Source organism: Ambystoma mexicanum, chromosome 1p (assembly GCF_040938575.1).
Source record: "Ambystoma mexicanum isolate Mex_15411 chromosome 1p, UKY_AmexF1_1, whole genome shotgun sequence".
NCBI lineage: Eukaryota > Metazoa > Chordata > Amphibia > Caudata > Ambystomatidae > Ambystoma > Ambystoma mexicanum.
In genome coordinates, this window is record NC_090921.1 from 1,260,831,469 (window position 1) to 1,260,852,846 (window position 21,378).

A 21,378-nucleotide genomic window follows, 5' to 3' on the forward strand; every position below is an offset into this window, starting at 1 on the left:
CTTTGTGTTGGTGGTGAGTATAGATGTGATATCCTCCTTGAAGGATGAGATAGGGCCGGGAGGCCTATATATGAGGTGCAAGGCTATGGTACGTGAAGGCGCAAGTGGCAATTTGACAGACAGGAGTTTTGCTGAGGGGAAGAGGATTTGTTGGGGAGCTCTAAGACATAGTTTAGTTTTAGATATAAAGGCAATGCCACATCCTCTAGAGGCTTCTCTGTCTAGCCTTATAATGGTGTAATTGTCAGATATAGCTAATGACAAACTTGGGCCTGCTGCTGAGTGCAGCCAAGTTTCCGTTATGGCTAGGAAATCTAGTTGGTTTGTGACAATTAGGTCTGCAGTATCTAATGCATGGCTACTACTGATCTGGCGTTTATCAAAGCACCTTTGATATAAGGTAGGTCTTTGTCAGATTTATTAGGCAGAGGGGATATTATATTCTGGCAGCGCTCATTAGTTGAAGTATTGATATTGGAGATTAATTTGGTACTCCTTTTTTGTCGAGGTGGGAGAGTTAGATTAATGCTGTTCTTAGTTGGTGAATGACGGACATTGTTCAATCTCGATCCAAGTCTATAGCTCCTAACGCTAGTGGAGCAGCGTTGGTTAGGTGTAGGTCTAGTGGCGTAAAGTTGAATCCATTATGCAGGGGAGAGAGGGCAGATATGGCAGGCTCTTATTTTAGTCTTTAGAGTGAGATTGGTAGTGTTAGGGTGACACTGTGGCAGGAATTTCATTGGTGAGATGATATCGGACCAGTGGTCGAAGTGTACAAAAAGAAGTAGTGGAATTATGTTCCCTGCTGGCCTGCACCCGCTCCCACAAACCCCATCACCACGCCCCCCCCCATCACCAATACAAACCCCTAACACATGCACCTGCTGGTTAAGGAAACATTCAGTGCGTTGCAGTGAAAGAGCAAGTTTCAACTTCTTCCTATACTTTTATTTTAAAAACGAAACCATTCCAGAAGGGTTTATTTTTAAAATAAAAGTATAGGAACGGTGATACTTCATTTAAAAAAGTAGAGGGGCACCTATCCCAACAGCTCCCGCTCACTTTGACCACTGGATCGGACTGAGGTAGTGATATTCTCATAATGAGTGTGATCAAGGGATTGTGTGGGGGAGACATCCTGGAGTTAACTGTTATACTATGTGATAGGGTGTTGGCTATGAAGGCCAAAGTTAACACCGATAAAGTTAGTAGTACTAGTATGGTGCAGAATCTAAGTGATGTAGGTAACATATCAGTAGGAAGGGCATACATGGCCAAAGGTGCCAGCTATACAGGTATGGAGCATGGCTAAACTGAATAGGTGAGGTTGGTTCTTAAAATGGATCACAAGGAGTCTAGCATAAAGTGAAGTTATGGACAAGGTGATAGCCACGTATGGGTTAGTGCCTGCATTACACGTTACACACTATAAATGTGTCTAAAACAGTGCATTTATAAATAGTTAGTAAATCCGGCATCTAGGGATTTGCTGCTCATACGGTAGTCCTAGCTGTTAGGTATAACCTGAAGCACTGTGTGGAGGTTAGTCAACAGGTAACATAGGTTTACACTTGCAATCAAAGGTATTCGAGAGTCCAGCCTACGTCAGTACGATTTAGACAATGTTAGCATAAGAGGTCAGTGCGTGCGATCACATGCATCATAAAAGCAATTTAGACGATACGCTTCAGCAGTGTTGAAATCACAGGCATTCGAGAGTATGGTCTATCTCAATGTGATTTAGGCAAAGTTAACATAAGAGGCCAGTGCGTGTGAGCACAGGATCAGAAAATGCAATACATGGCAATACGCTTTCGGTAGTGTTAACATACAAAATAGGTAACATTCGCGCAGCAGTCGAATATCCACTTAAGTACGTAAACTAACAACCATCTTTGCGGCAGACTGTGAAGTGTAGGATGTTAATTGATGCACAACTTTTGCCGTAATATGTTAGCAGATATATAGTATTGTCTAGATGACTTTTATCTAAGTACAGTGCGAAGCTTAAGCAATACGTTCGGTAATAGTATCGACCACATACAGGAACATTTTGGCTTTTTGTGAGCTTACCGAATGGGATAGACAAATAAAAGCCGTATTCAAGTTGGTGTTCGTCGGTTGTTGGTGTAGGTAGTTCATAAGCACAACATTTCATATGATAAGATGTTTCGCAAGAGTCAGGTAATATTAGGTGGTTTGTAAATGGGGTAGGTTGTGAGAGACAGGTTAAGTAGGTGTATCAGATAGGCAGCGTAACAGGCCCTACGGCCGTAACGGCCCAGACAGGAAAAGACAGGGGTGGCCTTGAGCTGGGGGGCTTTAGGCATGGGGGCCGGCTTCCGCCTCTGGATTCACGCATGGCCTATAGGCTGATCGAATAATGGGTTGCTAGCCAACCAATAATCAAAAAATAACGGGGCTTGGTGCAGCAGCCATTTTACGGAATTAAATGTCTCCGGCAAGGGACCACGGAGATGGGGCTCCACATGGTTTTAATGGAGCAGGAGACAGCGTGACCATGGTCACAGGCTCTGTGAGCCTCTTCCCAGTAAGGGGAGGTATGAAATATAACATGTTTTCACAGCAGTAAGCACGTAAGATCAGGTAGAGGGGGTCTGGCTGCTCCTGTGGCAGACTCACATTGTGTGGATCACAGGGGTAGCTGCTCTTGCAGCTACGGTGTAGATGGGTTCCAGCCCTTACAAGGACGAGCACAGACTAATGGCACAGAAAGTGGTGGCCTTGAGCTGGGGGGTCTTAGTCGTGGGGGCCGGCTTCCTCCTCTGGCTTCATGCATGGCCTATAGGCTGATCGAATAATGGGTTGATAGACAGCCAATAATCAACAAATAATGGGGCTCGGTGGGGCGGCCATCTTATGGAATGAAATGCCTCCGGCAAGGGACCACAGAGCTGCGGCTCCACGTGTTTTCAAAGCAGCAGGACACTCTCAGTGAGCCTCTTCCCAGTAAGGGGAGATATGAAATATAACAGGTTTTCTCAGTGGAGAGCGTGTCGGATCAGGTAGAGGGGTTCTAGCTGCTCCTGCAGCAGACTCACATTGTGTGGATCACAGGGGTAGCTGCTCCTGCAGCTACGCTGTAGATGGGCTCCAGCCCTTACGAGGACAAGCACAGACTAATGGCACAGTGCTTAAGCACAATAGCACATCATTATCATTTGGCATGGACATCTGCTCGCATTCACAGTAATTTGGTAATATGGGCCTATACACGCTGATATTAATGATACATATCGTGATCCATTCTTGTATGAAATGTATATCACATTATAGTGATATTGTAACCATATTTTTTGTAGTGTTCTTAGGAACAATGCTGTATGATGCCACTTCCTGTTTTGTCAAGGGGTGAAAGGTTGTGTTACATCATTTCCTGTGATGTCACTTCGGGGTGGGGTCAAATCCGCTACCCCTGGCATTTTGGTGAAATGACATGCATGAGTGCCTTTCCAAATTGCGAACACATCATCTATGTATCTTTTCCAAAGTACTATTTTAGAAGACCATGGTTCTTTTTCCAAGATGTAATTTTTTTCAAAATCGCATATCAATATGTTAGCATAGGTAGGTGCCACAGAGGAACCCATGGATGTTCCTGATATCTGTAAATAAAATGTTCTGTCATATTTGAAGTAGTTGTTATAAAGTTACATGTTAATAAATTCCATGGCAAAAACGTATAGATCTGTGCATGCTTGTGTTCTAGTAGAAACCATTCCATGGATTCAATACCCTCTCTATGAGGAATGGAGGTATAGAGACTGCTAACACCTAGAGAGAAAAAAATAAGATTAGGATCCGTGAGTTCAATTCACTCAACAACTTTAAGAAATCCGATGTGTCTTTAAGGTATGTGGAATCCTGTTGTACTAAAGGCTGAAGGGCAGGGTCTAGGTATACTGCTAATGGGTCAAAAATGCTCTTGATACCTGCCACTATAGGGCGAAAAGGAGGATTAGTAGGATTTTTGTGCACCTTAGGCAGTGCATAAAAAACAACTGAATCACTGGGTGCTTTTTAGTCAAGAAATCTGCTGTCCGGGAGTTATCCATTCAGATTCACTAGCTTTGTTGATGGTCTATTCAATCAAACCTTTAATCATATTTGTCGGGTCATGATATAATAATATAAGATATATCCTAGGACCAGACATCAGGAGAACGACATACTGGGACAGCAGTTGTGAAATTAAGACAAATTGGGTCTTTTGAAGTAGTGGCAAGCACAAGACTACCCTCACTTTTTTCATCGCAAGTGGCAGCACTGGTCGCGCTCATAATATCTAAAGAAGCACATGAGGATGAGGAGGTTACAGTGTACTCTCACTCTGCATATGTGACGTGAACAGTACATGCAGGACTCTCATGTTGGAAAAGGCAGGGCTTTTTACATGCTGACGGCATGCCAGTGCAGCACGCACCCCTATTAGACCGGATCATAGATGCACTGCAGCTCACATCAACCATTGTGGTAGTGAAGTGCCAAGCCTACACAAGGGGGGTGATGTGGTTTCCCATGGCAACAAGCAGCAGATGCTGAAGCAAAGCGAGTAGCCTACTTTCAAGAAATAAATGAGTTTGGTACTGCACCTAATAGACGCACGCAAGTGCTCAGCATGATATTGCGAGAAGGGTATAGTTCATTCCCAATAACCCAAATATATAACTCCAGGTACGATCACCAGCAGAAGAGAAGGAACTATGGATAAGAAGGGGGTGTTCCATATGCACATAGATGCGATGTGGCAACAAGAGAGCACCTGAAAGCCGGTTATTCTCCTTACACTATAGCAGGAAGCGCTCACGCAGCTCCACTACCTGACCAACCTTAGTAAGGATGGTCTTGCAGCACATATATTGGAAGATTGGTTTAGTCCCAACTTGCCAGAGCATATTGCCGCCATTAAGAATAATTGCATTATATGTCAGAAGTTCACTGCGGGACACAGGTTGTGTGTATTGAGAGGAGCAATAGCACACCCTATTGGGCCCTTCCAACACCTCCATATAGATTATCTGGACATGATTCAAAATTGTAATGGTTATAGGTACATGCTCGTAGTGGTGTGCCCCTTTTCTCACTGGATCAAAGCTGGTCCATGCTCAAACCATGATGCCCTCTGTGCAGTGAAATTTCTCATCAAAGCGGTGTTCCCATGCTGGAGGGTGTGTGAGGTCCTGCTGTCTGACAATGGACCTCACTTTGTAAATTTGAGCATATCACAGCCCTGCTGGGGATTAAGCATACATGTTCCTATGCTTATCACCCGCAAGCGAATGGAATTGGTGAATGTCTCAACGGCTTGCTCAAAGAGAGAATTGCAAAAGTGAAAATTACACTGAAAAAGGGATGGCTTCATTGCCTACCCATAGCATTGTTCGCATTGCCTGCATCCGCCCACCATTTAACCCCTCATGAGGTGATGACAGGACAGTGCGTGTGCTTCCCACTTGCTCCTCCCACTAGAGCGCTGACGGATGCCCATAATGCTGCTACTTTTCTTGGTAATTAAATGTATGAATACCTCACTTTAATAATGGCTAGTGCTTCTTTTATCTATCAACCGATTGAATCGCGGCAGGGGAGGTCAAAGAAGGATGATGAAGATGACACACCCATAGAACCACAGGTATTGCTTAAAGCCCCTCTTCTTCACCCAGGGGATCAGGTTTTGGTGAGGAACTCCAATAGGGCATGGCACAACCCAAGGTTTGAGGGACCATTTACAGTAGAACATGCAACCGATAAGGCTGTTAAATTGGTAGGGAAGAGAGCATGGAATTATTTGGGAGACATGAAGCCCTGCCGAGGTGAGACCTCATTGGCCCAAGTGCAGACGGTGCATTGCAAGAGCAAGAAGAAGAGGAACAGCGATGGATTCAGACATGTTCCAAGACGAGAGCTAGACAGGAGCATACAGAAAGCTAGTTTAGGCACACTGTCTTTCTTTACACTAGGTAATCAATGCATGTATGTCAACTGAGTTTCAACAAGTCATTTTACACTTGCACAATAAAAGAAAAGCAGTTTATGAACTCATAGCAACCAAGGCCAAATGGTACTAGAACATTTTTTGTTTATGCTTTCCTCCCTTACATTGCACACAGTTATCCAATCCTGACAAGGAGTAACGTGCCCATTATTGCTTTGCTCAGTAATTCTAAAACTCAATTTATTTTTCAGAGACTATTGCTGCTTTAGCGCAATATTATTGCAGAAGAACCTGACTGCCTCAACAATGGTGATTTCAAAAGTTATGAGTTTAGGTAAATGTTTATGTCAAGCTCGTAGACAAGGCCAAGAGCGCACACGTATGCAAAACATAGACACTGCAGCAAGAGTTATTGTATTGAAATGTTTTTGCATTCTGCTTTCTTTACCCACCCCACCCACCTCATCCTGCAAAAGGATGCATTGTATTACACATACACAGAAGCCTATGCAAACACAACCCTGTTGTCACTAAAGCTATACCTGAGCTGATCACCAGCGCTGCCGGAGAAGTGAAGAGGCTTAGGCTAAGCGCAAACACTGACATTGAGCATGTAAATGCTAATTTAGCAGATTCAGCCCATGTCACCAATAATGTGTGGTACCAGCACATGACCAAGGTGGGAAGAGAGACCGAAAAGGAGAGCTGCTATGTGTGCTCTCTCATCCCCTATGCCATGAGTGCCTCCAGAACATTCATAGCCACAGAGATTCCAGCAGTCGGGGCACAATGCCTTACGCACCTAGCGCTGTGCACTACAAGGGGCCAATTTCAAGGAGGATGGGCCACACTGCGATGGATGTCAAAAAAGAAGTTCCTGTGTGAGGACAGCTACATCAAGACTCAATCGATGATGGACGACTGTTGAAGTTCAGATAAAATGATACAGTATATACTGGATGGTCCAAACAAAGGGGAAGCCAGGATAGTAACTGAAAAGGAGTTGCAGTGCCTGAAACAGGGAAAAAGGAAACAGAAGGACTACCAGGATGCTGGGAGAGATGTCAACTGTTGGTGTAAGGACAAGTGTTGACAGGAGAGGGATGGATGGAAGGGATAGTTGGGTGCAAAGCGCAGGCACTCCTGACAGTTCCGGTGGAAGTGATACAGAAGGAAAATGAGGATTTCCTCAAATAATGGGCTGCACTGCTATGTATGCCCACTGCCTCCCCATATGCTAACATTGTGCCCAAATGTATTGCAGCACCATTATGCATGCCCACTGCCTTGCCACTGGCTAACATTGTGCCAAAATGTATTGCTGCCCTATTATGTATACCCACTGTCCTGCCACATGCTAACATTGTGCCTAAATGTACTGCTGCTCCACTATGTATGCCTACTACCTCGCCACATGCTAACAATGTGCCCACATGTATTGCTACCCCATTATGTGTGCCCACTGCCTCGCCACAGGCTACAATTGTGCCCAAATGTATCGCTGCTCCATTATGTATGCCCACTGCCTCTGGATAACATTGTGCCAAAATGTGTTATTATGTATGCTCACTGCTTTGCCACATGCTAATGCTGTATCTAAGTGTACTATTGCTCCACAACGTAAGCCCACCGCCCTGCCACCCACCAAAGCTGCATATAATTCCATGTCCACTGGGACTGTAATGGCATATATATGGCCACCATTGTAGTGTCCACCCACTCTGCAGTCTCGCCCAAGGCAATCAGCATTGCTAGTAGTGATGCTGTTAGGCCAACCTCTGCCAAGTATGCTGCAGTACCCATCTCAGAGTTAGATAACAAAGTAACTTTCCTAAATACTGCTAAACCAACCACAACTGATACTCTCCCATCCTTGGCCACTCCTCAACTAAGATCGTCAACTCTAACCTCAACCTAGCCCGCATCCTTACCAGCTCATTACCAATCTCCTTTGCTTCTATCTGCAAGTTTTGCCAAGCACAGAAGTAGGCTCCCACATAACCCTTAATTCAGTGTTCAATCTAGCCTTGATAAATGCCTGGTCACTGCCCGCACATGCCCTTGATATGCATGACCTCCTGACAACAGGCCATCCTGATGCCCTGGCCAGCACAGAAACCTGGCTTCAAGGAGGTGGAGTCGCCCTCATAACCAATGATGACCAACACAGTATACTACTCACCACGTCCCACAATGAAAACTGTGGCATCCTCTTGCATAAACTGACTATCTCTCCCACTAACACCATCACCCTCCATCTTGTCTTCACCCTCCCAGCCCTATTCTGACATTTGAAGAAGACCGACTCCATATCCTAGAAGACAACCTAAAGCCCTCTTCACAAGTGATCCTTTTGGGGGACCTAAACCTAGGCCTCAATGACCTCACTGGCCTACCAGTCTCCTCTCTAGCTAACTCCCTAACTGCCCTAGGCTTCAACCAGCGCATCAGTAACCCCACACACATCAAAGGGTGCTCCCGATATTGGCTAGCTGACCTCATTTGCCATACTTCTGTGAAGTCTAACACTCCCTGTCCCTGGTTGGACCACCACATCATTACCTTCACAACCCCTCTCAGCCTGCAAGCCAATCCTCCTACCAAGATGCTACCACAAACTCTGGCTCACAGCTTCTGCAAGTTAACCAAAGATAGCCTCTTACCTTTCCTTCAGGACCTCAAACCAGAGGGAATGGACGCTTCTGATCCTAAAATCCTAGTCGACCTCTACACCAAAACACTAACGCACGAAGTCGATACAATTGCCATCCTAGAGCCCGAAACAGTCAAACCAGCAGCTCACAGTAATTCATGGTACACTCTCGACCTATCGGAGCTAAGAACTAGAAAAAGACTAGCCAAACCAAGCTGGAAAAAAACCAACTGCTGCAGGAAACAGAACTTCACCAATCTAACCAAACAAAAACAAGCTATTACCCAAGCCAAAGCCTCCACCTTCAACACGCGAATAACTAATGCCTCAGATACCAGAGAGCTATTTGCCATCCTCAGTACCCCCTAGCCTCAAAGAAGCATGGGTTCTACCCCTCTTTAAAAAACCTCTCTTGACCAAGCCATATCTAACAACCATCACCACTGTACCCTTCCTGCTAAAGATACTCGGCAGAGCAGCATATGTTCAAATTCAACAACACTTAGAGGCAAACCACATCCTTGGAGTCCATCAGTCTGGTTTCTGTCCAGGCCATGGTACAGAATTAATACTGCTGGACCTCAAAAACCAGATCGATGACATCAGGGATGAAGGCAAACTTGTCCTAAACCTCTGTCTAGACCTCTACGCTGCTTTGGACTTAGTCGACCACAACATACTATGCCACCACTTTACTACAGCTGTTTCCTTCTCCCTACATGCGGCATCATAGATCACCTCCTTCCCAGAAAGTAGGGTAATGAAAGTTTTCTCTTAAAATGCTGGTGCTGCTCCCTCACCTATCAGTTGTGGTGTTCCCCAAGGGTCTTGCGTCTCGCTGACACTGTACAACATATTTACTAAGACACTCTTCGACCTCCTGGACTCCCTAAGCATGGCATATACCAACTATGCTGACGACACACAAATTCTCCTCCCCCTGTCTGGCAAAAATACCAAAGATACAGCCACCCTGAATTCATCCTACTCCACCACCCAAGCCTGGATGGCGACCCATGGCCTCTGCCTCAACGATAAGAGAACCGAACTCCCCATTGGGCCTTCGTCCGTGCCAGGGGTGTTGCTAGGTCTGGAAAAGATCCGGGGCTAGGCTCATTTTGGGACTGTCGGGACTGGGGGCTATCTAGCCTTTTTGGTTGTTGACCCTGAGCTTTTATCCGGGGCTACAACCAAAAGACCTGGGGCTATAGCCCCCTACGACTCCCCCTAGCAACGCCTCTGGTCCGTGCTAAAAGAAATGGGACCCGACCTACGCAGCCTTCATTATTGATGGCACCCAAATACCTGTCTCACCCGTAGTTAAGACCTTAGGAGCCTACCTAGACGCTACACTATCTCTAAACCGCAAAGTAAATGCAATCTCCTCCTCAGCGGCCTACTCAAGCCAACTCCCCAATGCCACCAGGCCCTTCCTCTCCTCTGACAGTTGCCTAACGATCGCCCATGCAGTGATTGGTGCTAGATTGGACTACTATAATGTACTTTTCACCTGCATCACTGCACACAACCGAAAAAAATTACAGACCCTCCAAAATAATGCCCTGCGTGCTGCAATGAACATCCCTAAATCTTAACACATCTCAGCTGCCCGTATAGCAGTACACTGGCTCCCCATATGAGAAAGAATCGCTTTTAAGACTCTTACCATTACTCATAGGTGAACATCCAATTCTGCTCCATGCTGACACAAACAATCACCAAGACTCACTCAACCAGGCCCTTCAGAACACCATACAACCACAGAGTTGTTCAGCCCAAGTTCAAACGTGCCAAAGCAGGAGGGACCAGCTTCTCATTGATTGCTGCGAAACAATGAAATTCCCTCCCCCACGCTCTGAGAGCAGAGGAATCCTACTGGGCCTTCCGCAAAGCCCTCAAAACGTGGCTGTTCGCATTACTCAGCTCAACCTGCTAGCACGTATCTGAAATATACACTGTCATTCTGTATGTAACTGCCTTGTATTCATCTAATTTCATCACTGTGTTTGTCCACCTCCGGCCTACTTGTAACCTCAGCGCCCTGATACGTTAGAGTTTGGGCACGCTATACAAATGCAATAAATAGAAATATAAATAATGCCCCCTTTTTCCTCCATGCACAAGGTTCTAATTTCCCCCAGATCCACGCAACTCTTTGGGATTTGGATATGGTGCAAACCCAATGGAGACTGCTGCTATATGACCTGGGGTTTCGGCGAACAAGTGAAGTATGAAGGTCACCTGGGAGGAGTGGTGAAAGTATGGATTCAAAGTCATATATTAACAGGGAGAACCTCCAAGGAAGTTTGGTTGATTTCTTGAACAGACGGGAGATTGAAGAGGGAGATATGAATGTGGCCATCTTTGCACAGGCCCGCCCTTGTTGCAACATCACAGAAATTAAAGGGGGACATTGCGCCTGGCCACCTCCTCTCCATCGCTGATGTACCGCAGATGTGGGAAACGCTATTCACTCAGACAGCCATTTAGACCCCATCCTGATGACGTTATTGAAGAGATAATTTTGCAGCTGATGGAGCAAGTAGACTGACTGTGAGTATGCAAGGAGCTGATGACGTCACAACTGAGACTATGGCATAGATGCATTAGACATAAAGCACATATGCATTTCTGTATGAAGCTACGCAGACACTTAGATACAATTATTCCTAGACACGAAGAATGTGCTTATGACTCACTTAGAGGACAGATACACCTTTGCTATGCAGTAGCCGCAAGACCCACAAGAATACATATACACTGCTTGCTGACGCTGAATTCAACTAACATGAGTTGGATTGTAAATGAAGATGGAAGCTGCAGCCACATTGAAATAAATGGAAAGTACAGAGAAGGCTCGAGAACAAAGATAGAGGCCTCAGATGCTGATTTCACAGAGAAGCGCAGACCAGTGCAGCCATTGTGCATATTCTTGCTGAGGACATCGAGGGAGATAAAGTTTCACATTAGCAGAAGAGATAGGACACCTGCACGTGTAAAAGCTGAAAATCCCCATAAATGTGAGCAGGAAAATTAGGTTTGTGGTTCCAGCACACGTGATCTGAACCTTGAAGACAAAGCCTATTCATTTGAGCCAGACTAAGACCGTTGCTCCCATCCAACTGAGAACAGACAATACAAAAGTAATACCAGGTTGCAAAGCTTAATGCTCTGTCGCAAGGCCTAGAGGATCGGAGATGGTAACCCTATTGGGGACAGACAGCAGCTTCAAGGCTATTCCCACCACCTTGAAATGTTGTTAATGGGCTGGTAACTTTCCAAAGCGCAAAGCTGAGAAGACGCTCTCTGACCAATTCCTACCCACCTTCCACGCTAGCTCACACTTTTGCAAGATCCAATGGTAGTGCGCTAACCTGACATGCCTGTAGTTGCAGCATTTAGGAGGTGGCCACAGGGGGAGCCACAGACACTGTTAGCCGGTTTTGTAATGTATCATTTGTTTTGTGACGTGACTTCACACTAAAACTACATGACAAGCCTGTAACCAGTGAGTGAATGTTGAAAAGCATGCGATGTCCAAGTCTTGATCCCTGTTTCGAAAGCTTTGAATAAACAGTGAGTTTTATCAAATTTTTTGACTCTTCCATTTTTAAGAGTGGGGGATTTCCCCTGGACCGTTTCCTCTTGCTTGCATTTGGGGAAACTATCCGACCCCGCCTTACTTCAACCCCACATCCAATCAGCTAAGGAAATCTTTTTTATATGAAAAACGGGCCTTGGTGTAAACACGACTAGTGTTTCCTAACGCTCCCTGCCCCCACAAAAGTACAAACACAATATTCACAATGGAAATGGATGCTGTATTCCATTCAAAGCCCCTTCTCAGTTTCCCTGCTGTTGTCAGGTGCTGTAGGCGAGCAGGAGGCTGGAAAGGAGAGGCCTTGTGAAGTGGATGGGACAGCAATGTCATCTCTAGGGGCATGTTGTATTGGGGAGTGGGAGGCAGGTAGAGGGTAGTCTGAGAGGTAGCGGGAGTGGGCACCAGCAGCCAACAGCTTGATTGGAAGGCAGGCTTTTACCAGCAGGCAGAGCTTGCGGTCAGAGCAACCCGTTTGTTTGTAATATGCCTTACAGTGTTTTTCTTTTACTTGGTTAAACACGCTGTTTTTCTTTGTTGCATCCAATGGCAAGCTACATTAGTGTGAGGTTTCTCAAAGCTAAGTAAAGACTCTGCAGTTGCTTTGAACTCACATTCGCTCTCTAGACTTCCCAAGAGAAGGCGAGGACATGCTCAGAACCAGCAGTGAGGCGCAGTGCGTGGGGGGGCATGCGGTTGGGCATTTGGGAAGCATGCCTGTCCATCGTATGTAGAGTGATCATGTCGAAAAGGTGACCTGTGATAAACTACCTGAAACTCTGGTCGGCTGGATTGCACGCCTGTAGCTGTTAGGGAACTTACAAAGCAACTGGTTTGCAGGACAGCAGCAGAATGCACTTAACTGCACGGGAATTTGGACCGATCTGAAGGCTTTTGTTTCACTCTTCCAAGGAGTGCTCTGTCCATCATTTCATTATATCGGTCACATTTGGCACACAAAAGTACTTTTATTAGTGCCAAACCCCAGGATGCAAAATTTCTGAGCAGACTGCGACATTAGTAGTTATGATGTCCTCTCTCAGAGTACATAGTCTGACAAATCTCTAGGTGTCATCACCTCTCCCCAGCAGGGAGCCCCTTTATTATTATTATTATTATTATATTTATTTCTTGTGAGGCTAGTGAAGTGAGCCCTACTAGCCAATAGTCCCCCCTTAAAGGAGGTGTAGTGCGGGACAACCTCCTGGGGAGGAACTCCCCTCCTGGGCTCAAAACGACCACCTAGGGTACAGGCCCTGTAGTCACCCTCCTCCCCCACCCAGTGTCCAATCACACAGTCACCACACTGGTCACAGCACCCCACAACCTTGTATTGAACACAGAACTATATGCTATAGTAATACCTCCAAGATGGATCCTTTCAAAAGTACTGGGAAGAAGAATATGATAAATAAGAGGAAGAATACCTTTTCTCTCAAGTACTGACATGAGGAGGATGAGCAGAGTCATGAAGAAGGATCAGTAGAACTGGCGACAGCCTTCCAGCCTTCCACAAGGGAATGGACATTGGCAGAGTTTAAAAACCAAAGAAGGACTCAACACGTCGTTGAGCCAGCCCCGGAGCAGCAGGAGGGAAGGACACTGTCAGTTGCGGGAGCGGAGAAGCGGCAAAGACCGGAGAGTAGAAACCACTGGCGGGAAGCAGAAGGTGGCTCTACAGGTATTAACAAAAAGGGGGTGGGGCATAAACAGGAGTTTCCAGGGTAATGCCCTTACATATATATATATTTTTAACACAAAAACCGGGCAAGACACATCTGTCTCAAGATTAAATTATAGCCAGTTCGGATTCAGATAGAAAGACACACTGGTAAGGACCAAAGAGAGAGGTAGGAGTACAAGGCTGTGGCGAAGGACAGAAAGGATAGAACGAGTTTCTAGCTCTCCCTGCCTCATCGAGAAGCTTCAACTAGGTTGCGATGGTGTACCACTTATCTAACAGAGATAGAATAAGAGATAAACTATCACCTTCTTTATGTAATAATACATTCAGCCTTGTTTGGTCCTTAAACACACTCTTCCACTATGTATGTGCATTTGGAAGAGACAAATTAAAACTGCGCACCCAGAGTCAGACCACCAGACATCTGGTAGGGTGTTTCCTACTTTAAGAGCCTACAGACTGTCTTGCTGGCCCTGGGGAGCTCAGGTTTCTTTTAAAAAAGACACATGAATAACAAACAACAAGAAGACACTACAATCCCTGCTCTCCGTCTTTTGGTATGGTGGTTTGGCGGAGGGAGGGGGTAAGTAAAAAAAGGGTTTGCTCAAACTAAAAAGTAGGCTAAACGTATGCCTCTTGAGTGTAGCAACCACCGTCGACCGGTTTCAGTGGCATGGATGTAAATAAGGCCACTTTCATCAGGACAGTCTTCAATTTCGATCAACTGGTATGGTCATCAGTATCATCACCAGATTGAGGAAACAAAAAAGACAAGTGGGTTTATACTTTACTGACTTGTCTCAAGTGCCATAGAACTGGATCAGTCAAAAAGGGAACCTAGGGGTAAAAAAGAAAATACACCTCAGGGCTAATAACTTACCATACCGTGGTTATCAATCAACACACTATTCCATGTTATTCATATACTCAGATAATGCTGATAGTGCTACCACACTTAGCTATAAAAGGTATTCAATTGCACTATACAATTGTTCCCACTGAGCTAGCAGGTAGTCTCCAGCCAACCACCTCTAAGTCCGCGGATTCTTGTAGTTATCATCTCTATGATTGATAGAAAATATCTGTGGTGGATACAGTATCTCCTGATTTGGACTACTTGATAAGAATGGAAAATGTCCCATGATTTTAACGCCAATATTGTTATCTAACTCATGCAAACAAAGCAATCCCTTAGATGCCCCTCCTTGAGATATTGCTATGGAGGCCCGCTTGGTGCCATTTACAACCAAGGGTGCTCCAGACGAGGGGAGGGAAAGAAGGGAAAGAAAAGACAACACAACCAACAAGGCTAAACTAACCTTGTTTGGATATTCCCCGTATGGTCTAAAGTTCAGACAATGTGTGTACTCGCCATGTCAATTGGCGAACATTGCAGTCCAAGCCGGACACTGTCTTATCTGTAAGGAATGAACACAAAGTTGTGTTTTAGCGTAATATTGTGTAAATCACAGTGTGGTGTCGTCACCACAGTATCGAAGAGAGGAATAGTCCTCTCTCTCTGTTATTGGTTATTGAGTGGGCTGCGTCCCACGTGACAGGAAGGGGAGGGGTTACCGCGGGAAGCGGCAGTTAGTGTCGAAGTTAAATAAAGATAAGACGTGTTGCACCCCAGCTCCCGTGTCAGCCTCTGCTTGAAGAGAGAGAGCGGTTAGGAGGGTGAGGAGGTCCACCTACAGGACACTACATCTGGCGACGAGGCGGACACGTGCCCCGCTGTGCCCGCCACCTCAAGTCACAGCGCTCGTGACGCCCGTGAGTCTTCCGTCCTCCGATGCCCCGAGGATAGCGGGTCGGAGCGTGAGGGCTCCCCGCCACCGGAATAGGCCCCGAAGCACTCACCCCACGGGCGGAGCAGGAGCAGCAGCTCCCCGCGCTACTACCTTCCGGGCGGGAGAAAGAGAAGACCTCGCTCCCGCCAACGGCATCGACGCCGGTAGGCGTGACCTCCAACGCCGCGGGTGGAGCAGCGACTCCCCGCATCACACCACCGGGCGGTCGAGGTGCACTGGCCTCCTGCCAACGGCAACGGCTGGAGCGAATAACTCCAGCAGAACTCCGGGCAATGGCCACAAAGACACATTGTGCCCGCTCAGCGCCTGCATAAAAAGGGTAAGCACACAAACCCCTACGCAAGCAGCGAATCAAGAGACGCACATCGAAGGCCTCATAGATCCCCACGCAGCCATCCACGCCCGTTTGGCGCAGGGAGAGCGAACTCCCCAACACAGCCCCCCCTAGTGGCGGCCAGACGCCACCGCACTCGCGAACGATAAGCAAGCCCAGGTCAAGCTCATGAGTGGCTCAGGAGAGGAGTCACCCACTGCTACAGCGACTCCAGCCCGAAGGGTGTCACTCACAGTCCCAGTGACACCAGCACAAGAAGAGGGTTCCTCCGCCCCAGCGTCCCCGCACAGAAAAATGACGGACAGCCTCCTAGCTCAATTACCAGCTAATTTTGACCTCACAGAGACAAGCACCCTGGGGTCAAGGTGGAGAAGATGGCTGAGAGACTTTGAAGTATGCCTAAAGGCAGCTGGACCACTGGAGGATGAACAAAAACTAAACCTCCTAAACCATGCGGTAGGTTCCAACGTGCGTGATATCCTCGAGGAAATGCCGGAAGGCAACATAGATACTTACATCAAGCTAAAGACATCGCTCACAGAATATTTCACACCTCACACAAACGTGGACTACGAGCGGCATGTATTCCACACTACCAAGCAAAACAAAGGAGAATCCATAGACGCGTTCGTCATGAGGCTGAGATAAAAAATGAAGCACTGTGACTTCAACAATTACTCGAACGAGGAGGCCCTCAGATCACAAATCATAGTGGGGTGCGAAAGCGCGGACTTCCGGAGGCGACTACTACAACAGCCGAGAAGTCTAGAAGAAATCCTGCGCCTAGCGAGATCCGACGCTGCCCTTGCAGCACAAGTGGAAGGCCTGGACGGTATAAAGATCACACACGGCAAGCAGGAAAGCATCAACAAGCTGGAGGGCACAACGAGAACCAACACGGATCCCTTCTGCTACAGATGTGGCCATGAATACCCACACGAAGGAACGTGTCCGGCCATGGGACAGACATGCTCCGCATGTGGTGGCGACAACCACTACAAGTCTGTATGCCTGATATTTCGCAGCAAAATGAAGGGAGCCGGTAGAAGTGGGAAATCCTCGATGGAACTGGAACAGAATCAACCCTCCCACCACAGCAGGGCGGCACATCACTTCCCGGAACAAGGACGGCGCCGTCACCACGACGAGCAACCGGAAAGAAGACAAGAGAGGAGAGAATGGAGGGAGAACAAAACCACCCAGCCAAAAGCAAGAAGGCGACCTAGAAGGTATGTGAGATGCCTCATAGAACAATCACAGTCAGACAGCGTGTCAAGCGCATCCTCAGAGGAGAGGTCCCACAGACCGGGAATGCAACAAGAAGCACCACGGAAAAAGGGATATCTATACGCCCTTGGAAACAACATGGCCAAAGAACACAGCCCAATACTAAGAATACGTATAAACCAAACAGCTGCAGAATTCCTGATAGATACTGGAGCAACTGTGAACGTAATAAGTGAAGAAGTATACCAAAGCATACCGAACGCCCCTCGCCTACAGCCAGCACGAGCCCTCATCTATCCCTATGGCTCTAAAACACCCCTAGCATGCAAAGGGTTTTTCATGGCATCATGCCAGTACAAGGAACACAAGAAAAGCATCCCTATGCATGTGCTAGAAGCCGCCACTGAGAGCGGATGCATCTTGAGCTATCGGTCAGCCGCAGAGATGGGGCTCATTCACATATTGTACCGTCTCATGGTGCACAAGTACCTAGACCCAACGGCAAGCATCGATCAAATATTCCCGGCCCTGTTCAAAGGCTTAGGAAAACTGAAGGGAAAACAGATTGAACTTCACATCGACCCCCACATCACTCCAGTAGCCCAACACTACAGGGGCATCCCTATCAACATTCAACAGCAAGTTGAAAGCGAACTAACTAAGCTACTAGAGGCCGACATCATTGAGCCCGCGGAAGGCCCCACACCATGGGTCTCTCCTATAGTGCCGGTACCCAAAAGAGAATCTCCGGACATTAGGATATGTGTAGACATGAGAAGACCAAATGAAGCCATCCTAAGAGAACGACATCAAGCCCCCCGGATAACGGACATGGTAAACCTCTTAAATGGGGCGACAACATTCTCGAAGTTAGACCTAAACAAAGGCTATCATCAGCTGGAGCTCAGCAAGAAATCACGGTACATAACAACGTTTGCCACCCATCTAGGTTTGTTCCGCTACAAGCGACTTAGTTTTGGAGTATCCTCAGCGGCCGAAATCTTTCAAGCAGAAATCCACAATGTCATCAAGCATGTGCCCAACTGCTTAAATTACAGCGATGACATTCTGGTGTTCGGCCAGACTCAGGAACAACATGATGACACTCTGATGAGAGTCTGCATGGCCTTGGAGGAAGCCCAGCTAACACTCAACAAAGAAAAGTGTGAATTCCGCAAGAAGACGCTCAGATTCTTCGGACACATATTTTCAGAGAAGGGCATGACGCCTGACCCCGAAAAGGTTAGCGCACTCCGAGAAGCTGAACCACCTGCAACAACATCAGACCTCAGATCGTTCCTGGGGCTCGCAAGCTACTGCACGAGGTACATACGTGATTTTACGTCCATCAGTGAACCCCTGAGAGCTCTAACCAAACTAAACACCGAATTTGTGTGGTCACCCAAATGCCAAGAAGCATTCCAGATCATCAAAGACCGCATCTTAGACGCCCGAAACCTGGCGTACTTTGACCCCAAGAAGACGACAGAACTCGTCGTAGACGCCAGTCCCGTTGGGGGAGGCGCCATTCTCACACAACTAGACGACAAAGAGGGAGGCGAGAAACACATAGTATCGTACGCCAGTCGAAGCCTATCAAAAACCGAACAAGCCTATTCTCAAGAAGAAAAGGAAGGACTGGCGGTTGTCTGGGCCTGCGAGCATTTTCACCTCTTCCTATATGGGAAACCTTTTATAGTTGTGACAGATCACCAGGCACCCACTTTCATCTACGGCAACCCACAAGCCAAAATGCCACCAAGGATAGCCAGATGGGCACTTAGACTGCAGGACTATCGATTCACCATCATACACCGGCCAGGGAAGGAACAAAATCCAGCGGATTTCCTCTCCCGGCACCCCAAGGAAAAGAGCGGACCAGAACAATCCATTGCTGATCAATACATCAGCTACGTCATTCACAGCAGCACACCACAAGGGCTCGACATGGAACAGATAAGGAGGGAGTCCAACGCAGATCAAGGAATACAGACCATCTTGAGGTGCCTAGAAACAGGACGGTGGAAACATGCAAAACAGATATGTGAAACAATGAACGAGGACATCAAACGAGATATCACGTGCCTTTTGGCCGTAAAGGAAGAACTTGCTAAGTCTGAGGAAGGACTACTACTAAAAGGGACTAACTTAGTAATACTGCGAAGCCTACGCCAGAAGGTGCTGGAGCTAGCTCATGAAGGACACCGGGGAATTGTATCCACCAAAAGGATGCTGAGGCAAAAGCTATGGTTTCCCCAACTGGACACCTCTGTGGAGGAGTTATTACAAAACTGTCCCACCTGTGCCATCGTAAAGCCGCACACAGTCCCGGAACCACTAAGAATGACCGCACTACCAGAAGGAACATGGGAAGAGATAGCCATCGACCACTTTGGGCCCATGGAAGGGGGTGAATACATTTTGGTAGCTGTAGATGAATACTCTAGATATCCAGACCTACAGATCATCCCATCCACCGCTGCACATCACACCATCCCAGCACTGGATCGGATGTTCGCGATCTATGGCATACCGAAGGTTGTAAAGTCTGACAACGGACCACCCTTCACGGGACTAGACTTTCAGAGATTCGCAGAATACATGGGTTTCCGTCATCGTAAAGTAACACCGCTGTGGCCTCAAGCAAATGGCACTGTGGAAAGATTCATGAGTAACATCAAGCGCACAACTCAGATTGCACGCCTCACGGGAGAACCCGTCGAAAAAATGCTGTACCAACTCATGCGAGACTATAGGAACACTCCACACAGCACCACGGGGAAGTCACCATCAGAAGTAATGTTCGGACGAATGATCAGAACACGACTACCGCACGCACCCGACATTGAAGGACAGTACGAAGAGGACGCGGAGATGAGAACACGAGACTCCCTCATGAAGGAACACATGAAAGAGGCGGCCGACCGCAAGCGCAGAGCCAGAGAGAGCGACCTGGCGCCTGGGGACATGGTCGTGGTCCGACAACAGCCACAGCGCAAAACCGCAACTCCGTTCAATGAAGAACCCCTCATCATCACTGGGAAGAAAGAATCGCTCATCACCGCAGAAGGAGATCACCGGTCCATAACGCGAAACTCTTCTCACTTTAGAAAGATGCCTGGTTTTCAGCGTTCAAGAAATTCAAACATGTGTGACACTTTCTCCCAATGGGACGCCCCCTATGTGGGAGACAGGGAAGACTCTGGAGATGATGTGACACCAGGAGAATGGGTGGCACCATCTGTAAGTGTGGACCACCGACCACACCGAACCAGAAGGAGGCCTACTCGTCTCATCGAAGAAATGGGTTGAGAACGCAACTGACTGTTTAGTGACGGGAGGATGTGGTGTCGTCACCACAGTATCGAAGAGAGGAATAGTCCTCTCTCTCTGTTATTGGTTATTGAGTGGGCTGCGTCCCACGTGACAGGAAGGGGAGGGGTTACCGCGGGAAGCGGCAGTTAGTGTCGAAGTTAAATAAAGATAAGACGTGTTGCACCCCAGCTCCCGTGTCAGCCTCTGCTTGAAGAGAGAGAGCGGTTAGGAGGGTGAGGAGGTCCACCTACAGGACACTACACACAGTTTGATAACATTCACTCTAGTGCCGGTTGCTCTGTCGTGGATTGGCAATATTGCTGTTACAACAGCGACAGGGCATTTTTTGGTCATATTCACTCACACCAGAGCCGTCGGAGTGCTCCTGATGTCAATGAACAATTGTCTTTCAAAATAAACCAGCTAATGGAGTATACAGATGCTTACTTGTGAAATTAAATACAAGTGCTTACTTGGTGGTGCTCTCGCTATCCACTACCCGTAGAAATCTGCATGCATCGATGTTCGTGCTCAAATTAGCGTTGCATGTTCTAAACGATCCCAGGGTGGGAGTAATGACGTTCCACTTCTGCATCACGTGACAGGCGGCACGTGTCAATCGAGCGTAATCATACGCTCAGATTGTAAAGCTCATGTCAAGAAATGCGGAAGTCAGGCTTCCTCCATTGTATTTTACACGGGGCATTTTTTACAATGTCAGGCAATACCCAGAATTTAATGGGGCCACTTCCAGTGTGTATCGTGGTCATCCATGTCTGAAAATAGAAAAGGAATCAAAG

The 21,378-nt window shown here is 47.2% G+C and overlaps 1 long non-coding RNA gene across 1 annotated transcript in view; it reads right to left on the bottom strand.

The window, feature by feature from the left end:
- The window catches only part of LOC138452765 (uncharacterized), a 43,486-nt gene extending 22,328 nt beyond the window's left edge, over window positions 1-21,158 (bottom strand). The window contains exon 1 of the long non-coding RNA XR_011260312.1: window positions 21,052-21,158. This is a non-coding gene — a long non-coding RNA (uncharacterized lncRNA). The remainder of the gene's footprint in view (window positions 1-21,051) is intronic.
- Between the last annotated feature and the right edge of the window lie 220 nt (window positions 21,159-21,378).